Source organism: Halyomorpha halys, unplaced genomic scaffold (genome assembly GCF_000696795.3).
Source record: "Halyomorpha halys isolate HHAL.00 unplaced genomic scaffold, Hhal_1.1 Scaffold134.1, whole genome shotgun sequence".
Taxonomy (NCBI): Eukaryota; Metazoa; Arthropoda; class Insecta; order Hemiptera; family Pentatomidae; genus Halyomorpha; species Halyomorpha halys.
In genome coordinates this window covers 2,115,504-2,125,475 of record NW_027107159.1, presented here as the reverse complement: position 1 = coordinate 2,125,475, position 9,972 = coordinate 2,115,504, and the positions used below count along the sequence as shown (strand labels likewise).

General features: G+C 33.3%; 1 long non-coding RNA gene across 1 annotated transcript in view; it reads left to right on the top strand.

Moving 5' to 3' along the window:
- Positions 1 to 9,362, top strand: part of LOC136795312 (uncharacterized) — a 22,410-nt gene extending 13,048 nt beyond the window's left edge. Inside the window, exons 2-3 of the long non-coding RNA XR_010842894.1 lie at positions 121 to 252; positions 9,235 to 9,362. This is a non-coding gene — a long non-coding RNA (uncharacterized lncRNA). The remainder of the gene's footprint in view (positions 1 to 120; positions 253 to 9,234) is intronic.
- Positions 9,363 to 9,972: the final 610 nt, after the last annotated feature.

Below are 9,972 nucleotides of genomic sequence, written 5' to 3'. Positions count from 1 at the left end.
CTATTTGTTATTTTTTATTTAATGTATATTTATATCACTACTTTTGTCAATTATATGACATATGTATTAAGAGTTTATATTCTTATTTATTTAAAATATTAGTTGAATTTTGTATTTTAGGTGTGTTTTATTATAAGGCAAAAGAGGAAAAAAAGTTCAAGAGGGATAAAAAAAAAATAATGAAGCTTAGAAAGAAGACAAAAAATTATCAAAAATGATAAAAGAATTAATGCGATGAAAGAAAAAAAAAAGGTAATATACTATTATCATACATTGTTTACTTGTTATACCTATATGCTGTAAGATTTTTAAAAAAAACTAATAAATTACTATATCTTAAATATAAAATTGCACGTTTTAGTAGAGCTAGAGTTCTTTATCCTATTAGAGCCCAGGTCAATAATTTATTTTTTTTATATAATTTAAAATCAGAGAAAAATACTAAAATTAATAACTTAGAAAAAGTTTTGTATAATTTTATGCTTGAAAACCCCGAGATGGGGCCTGAGCTTAAACTCACAACCTTTTGGGTTGGTAGGCAGGCGTGTTTCCATGTGCTACCGTCACCCCCTTATAAATCTATTTCAAATATATAAGATGAAAACAAAATTTTCTATTTATAAATTTCTTGAATTTCATATAATGGGGTGTATAGAAACAAATGACCGCTTGATCAAATTCAAGATTTCAAAGAACTGTAAATATTTGAATCCTATTTAATACTTACCAATACTTAATGATCACTTTAGAGCATTCTCTATGCTTGTTTAATCTCTTTCGACTTCTTACAAAAAAAGCTTCAGTTTAGTTATTTGTTTCATAGAAGAAACATGATATTGTCCTACGAAATTCTTGTAATTTTAAGGTTTTACTGGAAAAAAAATTTCTCAGCTGCTGAAGAAACTTGTGAAATTATTTAACATGAAGGGGAAGGTGTCCTTGACCAGCTAGCTGCGTGGTGATAGGACATTGGAAAGAAAGAAGAACTCTGGGCAACCATTAATGGATATTGATGAGGTTCTTCAGGAAGCTGTTGAGTCAAATCTGTCCACAAGTACTCGTGAACTTACCAGGGGACTGGTCCCTCTCGAACTTACTCCTCAACAATCAGCTTAGAGGTTAGAAATATGTGAAATAAAGTTTAAAGAACTTTATGGGTTTGAATTCCTGCCTTATCCACACCATATTGTCCAGACCTCGCACAATCAGATTACTACTTGTTTCGATCCATGGCCATTTCCTTCAAGTGAATAAATGTGGTAATTTTGCGGAAGTTGAAATTGCGGTTCAAGAGTTCTTTGACAGCCATCCTAAAGAATGGTATCAGCGTGGGATCGAGCAATTGGTTAATGACGGTAGATAACAATGGACTATACTTTGAGTACTAGTAGTATTTTATTTCAAAGAAATAATAATACTAATTTGGTTGAATAACGGATATCTTTTTTATACAATCCATTAATTTATATGTTACAACGTTCATCGCCAGACGTACTCTACCCATTTAAATTATGCAACCAATATAACAATAACTCAAAAGCCTAAATACGATTCCATTTTCTACCATGGCTAAAATTTTATTTTTGATACAATATAATTTCTTCTTATTTAGTCCACCACATAAATTTACAAAAAAAAACAACATAAAATTAGGTGATCAGTATGGCAGTGATCAAAATACGAACAAACAAATATTAATTTTTATATATTAGATTGCAGGTGTTCATTACAAAAAAGATTATTAGCCAGTGACATAAGAGAGACGGCAATAAAACAACGAGGTTATCAAACTGGAGCATGAAGCATTGCCCAAGGGACTGACTAATATACAGGGCGCTATTTACCACCTTCATTAACGTTAACATTTACAACTTAATTCTCATAACAATTAATGTACTACACAACTCGCTTACGAAATGTCTCAGTAGAGGTCAGGTTTAATTACTCCATTCTATCTAAGCGTTTCACCATATTCTGTGAACAATAATTTTATGTCGAGTTTCAGTCATTTTTCTTAAGAAGAATTCATAACACCTATCACAAACATATTAACAAAAATAATTAATTTATTTAAACATTAAATATTAAAATGTTTTCACATTTGCATATCGTCGCTGCGGAATAATAATGACACAGTGCTAATTATGGTATACAGTGAAATGTTATTAATTCGAACTTCGGTGTACGAACACTCCAGTAATTCTAAATTTCGTTTAGAAAAAAAAAATTCCTTTTTTGAGAAAACTCAGCAGGGAATAACATAACACAGGCAAGTTATTGCAATCACCGTGAAAATAATTGGACCAGATACCAAACGTTTCATTTTAAACTTCCCAGCAACTCAAACTTACTTGTTTCTAACCTGGCTTCTTCTTCATTATCTGATAATTCTAATAGGCTTTTCAGTAGAAGAATACAGGATGATACATTCTCTTCTAGAAATATTATTGGAATTATATCGATGAGTAGATGCTCAACATGTCTGTACCATGCCGTTATATAACTAACATCAAATTTACTTGTTGTATATATTTTAATACAGTTATAAATATCAATAAAAACATTTAAAAGAAAAATTGAATTTTTAAAGTAATAATAACTGAAAGAATATGGAGTAGCTCAGAATACTGGGAAACTAATAGAACTAACACTAACGAACACTGAATCCAAGGTAAGAATCAGAGGAACCAGGAGCAAACCTTTCCAAATAAAAACGGGACTCAGACAAGAATATGGCCTCTCCCCAACACTGTTCAACGTGGTACTGGATAAGGTCATGAAAGAGCTATGGAGAACCAATAGGGATGGCCAATAGGGATAAAGAACTACCACGTCAAAGTAAGGTGTCTTGCCTACACAGACGGCCGTTTTAGCAGAAACGGAAGAAGGGGCAATAGACCAAATAAACACACTAACAGAAATAGCCAAAAAACAGGTTTCCAAATCTCTTACGAGAAAACAGAATTGATAACTACAGATCCAGACTTCAAGAAGAAAACAGTAGAAACCAGATACAGACCAATAAAATATACTTACAAATTTAAGTACCTGGGCGAGACTACATGTAGCAACGATTCGGAAAACAAAGTTTGAAGGAAACAGTAACCCTACAAGTGTAACTAACTTAACAATTTATGAGCTATGCCCCATAGAGCAATGGCTACACATTTATACCGATGGGTCTGCGTCCGGTATTAACAAGGGAGCTGGAGCAGGTTTATACTCAATCAACTTTCAATTGTCATTTCCCGTGCGAGTTGGATGTGATAATTATGATGCAGAAATGCAGGCTATTCGTTTCGCGATGGAAGCCACTATTGAATGCGACAACACTGTAATTCAGCGACTACCAAGCCGGAGTACAAAAATTAACAACACCAGGTGCCGCAGAGTCACCCACGGAAGAAAAGTGTAGAAACATGGCTGCTATCATGAAGGAAAGAGGAAGGGTTATAGCTCTACAGTGGATACCAGGCCATGTTTGTGTAAATGGTAATGAACAAGCTGACAAGTTGGCTAAGCTTGGTTGTACAGAGAACCAGACAGGCTGGTCCCACCAAGCCACTTTCCTACAGAAGGGTGAGATATATGATAAATTTTTATTGTAAGTACAGGACAAGCGCCAGACACAAAGTTCAAGCGAAAGGAAAGAAGTGGGAGAGCCTACTGGATAAGGACAAACGAATCCCCGGCAATCAGCAGAGCTGAGAGAGTGGCCTGTTTTCGGCTAGTAACAGGACATGATCTGCTCAACAACACCTGCATCGAATTGGCATCGTAGATTCCCCGAAATGTCCTGTATGTAGCATGGGAGGCATGGATGGAGACCATCTCTTAACGTGTATTGGTCTAGAAGATCTTCAACAGGATACGGACCAACTAAGAGGAAGAGTAAAATTTTATTGGGCTGCGAGAGAGAAAATGGCGTAATAGCCCACTTCCTGTGGCATAGGAAAAGAAAAAAACTTTAAATTTGTTTTACAGAGTTAAACTTAGTCAAATTAATAAGTGTGAAAACAAGGAATTATTTACCAGAAATGTATACAATGTCAATAAAAAATACAAAACAAACGACGTAATTCAGTGACTGGAATATTTTTTTTTATTTCCAGGCTTCGCTCACATCAGTAAACAGAGTTAGTGCCTGTTAAAAAATTTAAGGTAGGATATCCATGTATGATTAAATAGATGGGGTTATACAAGTTTAAATGCCGCTGTTGACACCGGTTATTATGACCGATTGCCAGGCTTCATCACTCATTAAACGACTACACATGCACAAGATTGTCACGATTCAGTGTTGTCCCCAACAATGCCACATTGTTAATATTTATGTTAATCGATAAATATTCTACATCCAAAAATGTTATCATAAAGGCTTAAGTTTAACGATCTTTTTTTTTTCATGTTTGTTGTTAGTGTCCAATGACTAACATGGAATTGGACTACAAAAGCAAGTTTCTCAAAAGCAGGGCACGATAAACATAAGGATGAGGCTTTGTAGCACCTGGCCAGATATTAGTGCTCCTTGTTATGGATTATCAAGGTCTCTCACCCAGCTTATTTTCAACCTCCTAATGAATGTTGTACATGCTCGCTATGGTCACGTCCTGTGAATGACCTTGAATATTGTTTTGAAACCTTTTCGAATTAATCTACATGTGCTCTTTGGTTGTTGTCACCTGTAAGTGTGTACTGCTACATACTGCCGCGCCAACGAGCATGTGTTTTTTCCCTAAACGTTTTAAACGTTTTTTTTTCGTCAAAAGTGTGTTATTTAATACTATTCATTTTACATATACTTGCTTATTTACTATTGATATTACAAGGTAATTGTTTAATGCATTATAATTTAATATTTCTGAGGCCTACGTCAAAACATACTTAAGTAAATTAGTGTTCCAAAGTTTCAACTGCACCGCAATGAATGCTTTAGTATCTTTACTTTTTTCGAACGGCAATCCTAGATTATGTATTCGGCCAAATTGCAGGATCTATTCTTTTTTTCCAGATAAGGTAGGGAAAGGTCATTTATCGAAGTGAAGATATGATATAAAGGGATTTGTTGTGATTCTGTCATGATTTCCTCGTTTACAATAGTTTACATCGTAGAACTTTTGGGCTTTATTGTTTTTTCATGGTGGACCCATCATTGCGACATGTCCTGTCCAGTCCCTACTGAACTTGACTATTCATAAGTTAGGTTAATTTAACAAGGCTAATCACCGTTCTTGCACCTTTTTCATTCTGAACTATCTTTTAATAGACCGTAAATGTATCTTTCTGCAAAAAATATCGAAGATAAGTGCTCTCTCTAAAAGAATGAATGTTGTCATTTACAAAACCAACGTTAGGGCAATAGTGATATATGAGAGAGAAACATGGTCCTTGACAAGAAAAGCGGAACAAATGCTCAACTCTTGGGAGAGAAAGGTATTAAGAAGGATATGGGGAGGAGTTTCGGAGAATGAAATTGAGAGAAGAAGAAGGAATGAGAAACTGATGGAACTGTTTGGGGAATCCAACATCGAGGCTTTAGTGATTTAGAGATGTAATACCATTTTCCGGCTGGATCTTCATTTATAACGACATTAAAGCCTGGTTTAATTAAATAAAATATAGTGATTGAGCAGCGAAGATTTAATTTTCACTCATTATCCTTTTTTCTTAATTCTCTAGTTGGGTACAATTTAGATAATGCTATGTGAATACAAATAAAGTGAAGAGAAAGTATATTTTGTTGTATCGTTCAGCTAATACAAAGTGTTTTTAACAACAGTATATTATCATGTAGTTAATTAGGATTTTTTTTGCGCCTGTAACTCCTAATCGGTGCATCCTAGCAAAACAGTTATACTATAAGAAACACTTTAAGATATTAATTTGGTCAAGTAGTATTTCATAAACCGAAAATTATTTTCATATTTTCTCAAATGTCCCAAATCAACCCTTAATTCAAATCATATTATTCCTGACCACTAGTTCGGATTTAAAACATCCCATACAACAGTCACCGTATGGTGCATGTCATATCTTCCCCATGGGATGTACTGCACGGATGTCTTTCTCGACGTTGGACAAGCTTTACACCGAGTCTGGGATCTAGAGAATACAAACCAGGTTATTAATTAAGCCATTATTTTATTTATTATTTGATTTTCTCTACCTTCCAACTTATCCGTTTATTTATCTTCTATTATTATCTTCAAACTATTTTTTCTTCTCTTTAATTATTGATTTATAATAACAATGTTAGACATATTTTTTCTTATATATAATCCATTAATCCATCTGATTTATTGACTATTTTTCACTATTATGGAAAATAATGTTATTAGAAATATATTAGATATTGAACTTTGATGTGTAAAGGTAAACATCACCTTTATTGCTTTGGATTGCCTTAAAAAAAAGCAAATGAAATAAAATAAATGAAAAGTGCAGAGATTGCCAACAACTAAAGGCTCTTAAAATAAAACTTTGATAGAGATTCTAAATTGGAGGTAAAAATCAATTCCGCACTAGCGATGCTATCGTTACCTAGAAAAGTAATAACGAATGTAAACCGTTAATGACAAACATGAGAAAGTAGCAGACAGGTCTTGTTGAGTTATTGGTCGACCATATTGGATATGCTCTGCAAATGTTAGCTCTCGGACCAATATCATGGACTCTATATCAACAGTTAATGATACCAGGTATTGGTCTCCATGTAAGACCTTTCCCTATTGGTCGACCATTGTTTATTTGGCCAATAGGAACTCTGCGATCATTTGCAACTGACTTCACTAGCTCTATTACACGTTAATTAATTTATTTATAGCTAATTTATTATCAATAACTACTAATTTCCTAAATACTAGTGTCATATTTCATAAGAGAGACTTTGAACGTATCCACAACAGGACTAATAGAAATGAAATGCTTTATATGCAGTATCTTCTATGTTTTAATTTTTATTTATTACCATTAATTTAGTAATACTTTTTTTATTATATACTTATATATTCCTCTCTTAATTATGCAAGAGTACATATCGTCCCTGTCCAGACAAAACTCACTAACTACATAAAGACTGTGAGTCAGTTAGTGAGCTTTGCTTGAACGGGGATTATATATACTAACACACAACTTTGTAAAAATATATATAAAGAAAAAATAATTTTTCTAACGTCTTGAAACAGGCACCATTTTTTATCTTAGTAATAGTAGTATTTTTCATGACATTTGCTAAAAGGAGTTGATTTCTACTTTTTGGGCAAAAAAAAAACTAATACTCCTACAAAAATTAATATCACAAACTAATTTATAGTACATTAAACCAGGTTTAATTTGAGTGCTGGAAGACATCTGTAAGCCCAATAGTAACCAAGAGCCCAAAAGGATAAAAAAGGCAATTTTTGATTACTTTCATGAATACTAGGTATAATTACTAGTCAAAACTGATGAGTCTGCCAAGTATAGGTAGGGGGAATAAAAAATGGCGACTGTTTCGAAGCAATAAAAAAAAACTAATTTTTTATTCGGAGCTCTATATCTTAAAGAGTAGGAACAAAACAAGAAGATCTAAGGGAGCGTCATTTAAAGAAGAGTAAATTTTCTAAAATATGAGCCATAATTGAGTTATTTACGTTAAATAGTTTTCAAGATATAGCTTTTTAAAAAGCAACATTGCATGAAAATGTAGTTATTCGAGGCGACCAATGTCAGGGCGTCCTAGGATTACTAATTAGCCAAGTTCTTAAGCTTCTTCCATTAAAAACTTGATCGCAGAAGAAGGCCTGTGAAAGGCCCTCTTCTCACCGCAGAACAACAGGTAAAGAGATGGAGTTTGCAAGGGAACACTAATCTTGGACAGTGGAGAAATGGAAAAATGGGGAGGTACGTACCGAGTCAGTGCCAATTCAAGGAGGGGTCTTGAATACTTCGAGGTATTTAGAAATGATTCTTCAAGATCATGTAGTGCCTTTTATGCCGTTCATGGGCTCTGAATTCGCTCTGTTCATTCATGATAATGCCGGTCCTCATAAGGCAAGATGTGTTTCTGAGTACTTGGACACCACAAATATCCACACCATTGATTGGTCAGCAAGAAGTCCTGACCTTAACCCAATCGCGCAAGTTTGAGATTATCTCCAAAGAAAGGTTCTGTCACGAAATTCACCTCCTATTACCATAGAGATGTTAAGAGCGCCTGTATTGGAGGAGTGGGGCAATATACCCCAAGATTTGTTTAAAAATTTTTGGGCAAGTATGCCAAGAAGAGTGGAAACAGTCGTTAAAACTAAAGGAGGCAATACGTCATATTAAATGTAAATTAAAAAATTAAATTGTTATTTAAAAGTTAAGAAAAAACTTTTTTGTATATTGGAAGAAATATTCTAATTTATTTTAATAAAACTTGTTTATGTTCAGTTTATTGTAGCCTTCAGAACCTTTCCGTATTATGAAAAAACATTGCGATAATTTTGACGGGGAGTTTACTTAGAGAATCAATATCACTCATTGAAGGAGATAGGAGTTGAAATGACACTCACTGATCAGTCTCATAAAATACATTCACAAGAAAACTAGAGCTAAAAGTTCCGTGAAATAGATCATCCTCGTTTTGGCGGGAATCTGCGGATCATAACTTTTTTTCTATATAACTAATAGCGCAATCTATCCTAAAAACAAATAATTAAGACCTTCCAATATATCGGAAAAAGGAGGTTACAAATGGAAAAAACAAGATAATTTTTCTACAATCGAAGTCAGCAACTTGAGTCGTAGGACTGATAAAGGAGATAGATATTGACATTTTAAGTTTAAATTTAGTTCTACAAACAAATTGTTACTGAGATAAAAATTCTAGAACATCAGACTGAGGTTATCTATTGGATACAATTGAAATATTGGCAATTTCACTCTGACAGTTTGTATGTTTTTGGTGGAATGGTCTATATCTGTTGCTCACAGCAACAACAATCAACCATTAAACTTTTACATTTTATATGTGACTAATATTTCAGAGAGTTTAGAAAAATTCCAAAAAAATCTAAAGCCGGGAATATTGCTTTCAATAAGAGCCCTATTGGCTAGGAAGCGCTGAACTGCTTGATATTAGGGAATGCAATCTGTCGGTAGACATTCTTATAGCTGAGTCCTATATAGCAATCCCTTCATCCCTCCATATTTTTACCATTGTCTGGCAAGATTTCTCTTATATGGGAATTCCATGTCTGTCTATTACAGCAACCGAGGGAACATTCTAAATCTTATTATTGGCTCAATATGCTGAGGAATGTAAGTTCTCCGGAGAGGCGAGGGATTCCAGAGGTTAAAAGTAGAATACATCGGGATGTGGATAGCTTGGAATACAGGTGAGTGTAATATAATGTTTCCGAAAAATGAATAAAGTTTATTTATTTTTATATTTACATCAGTATTTCTGAATAATAAAATTACAATAACGAAGTATAAAAGACTGATGAGAACTGAGGAGTCTGGAGCAATAAGGGAGGGATCTGATATTATTATTATTATTAATTTTATTTCTATTTATTTTTTCTCGAACTTACTTTATTCTCAACTTATTTCTTTATTTTCCATCTATTAGTATGTTAAGTTTTGTTTTCTCGTATCTGCTCCTGTAATTTTACGTGTTATTACGTCTCTGATTTATTTTTAACCTTATAGTTTGTATAATTTATTTATATTCTTAGTTTCTTCTTTTCGTTCATTTGTATATAATTTTCTTTTCACTGTTATTTACATAATTTTAACCATATCTTAATTTAGTTATGTTGTATTCAACTATAAAAATATTTTTTAGTTGTTTTTTGTATCTTTTTAGCCCTGATAAAGTTCTATATGTTGACTGTTTGTTTGTTTTCTTATGTTTCTTGTATTGTGACCGCAACCCTGGCCATCTTTTTCATACTTGAAATAAAATAGTATATCATAGGTCAATAATTTATATATATACATCAA